At 65.8% G+C, this 702-nt stretch overlaps 1 protein-coding gene across 1 annotated transcript in view; it reads left to right on the plus strand.

Annotated features, from left to right (window-relative positions):
- The first annotated feature begins 279 nt into the window (after positions 1-279).
- NAA30 (N(alpha)-acetyltransferase 30, NatC catalytic subunit) overlaps positions 280-702 on the plus strand; it is a 22927-nt gene continuing 22504 nt past the window's right edge. Inside the window, exon 1 of the mRNA XM_003794408.3 lies at positions 280-687. The gene's annotated coding sequence lies outside the window, so the exon portion shown is untranslated. The remainder of the gene's footprint in view (positions 688-702) is intronic.

The raw sequence follows: 702 nt of genomic DNA on the forward strand, positions 1-702 counted from the left end.
GAGGTCAGTTAAACTTAATTCACGTCGCAACCACCGGGTTTCGACAGCCATCCGCGCATTTCCACAGCTCGAAGCTTCCTCTCCTTTGGGATCTGCTTCCCTGATTGGCTCCATTTTTAAGCGCTCCTCCCCTACGCCGCCCGGGTCAGAGTAAACGTTAAGGGCAGTGCAGCCGAGGAAAGGCATTTTAGGTGACTTGTAAACGGCTAGGGCCACAAGGCCGGAGCTGGCAGGATTCGTCGCAGCTCCCTGGGGGGCTGCGGCCTCCCAGCAGCCCGGTCTCCCGGCCCAGGCCCGCGCGGCACGCTCCGCGGGTTGCAGACCCCCAGAGCCGAGAGCTGGGGTTGGGAGCCGGCGACTCCAAAGCCCTCGGTAACTTCCCGGCCTTGTAACCCCACCCCGTAGCACACGGCCTCCCCTGAAGCTGGAGAGAGACACCTTGGTCCCCGCCCCTCAACAGGTCACCTCTCTCCACGCCCCTTTGCCTTGGCCCCGGCAGCCGGCAGGCAGGGAAGTGTCGTAAACTAGGCCCAGGAAACTTTACCCGGGGTAACAGCCGAGGCGCTTTACGGCGACGGCGCTGAGTGTGAGCCTCGGTGGCGGCGGACGCGGCCGCTTCGGCGAAGGAGGCGGCGGCGGTGGCTGAGGAAGAGGAGTGGCGGCAGCGGCGGCGGGGACCCGTGCGGGGTGAGCCGCGAGGAG

This window comes from Otolemur garnettii, unplaced genomic scaffold (genome assembly GCF_000181295.1).
Source record: "Otolemur garnettii isolate 467f Iridium unplaced genomic scaffold, OtoGar3 scaffold00081, whole genome shotgun sequence".
NCBI classification, from domain to species: domain Eukaryota; kingdom Metazoa; phylum Chordata; class Mammalia; order Primates; family Galagidae; genus Otolemur; species Otolemur garnettii.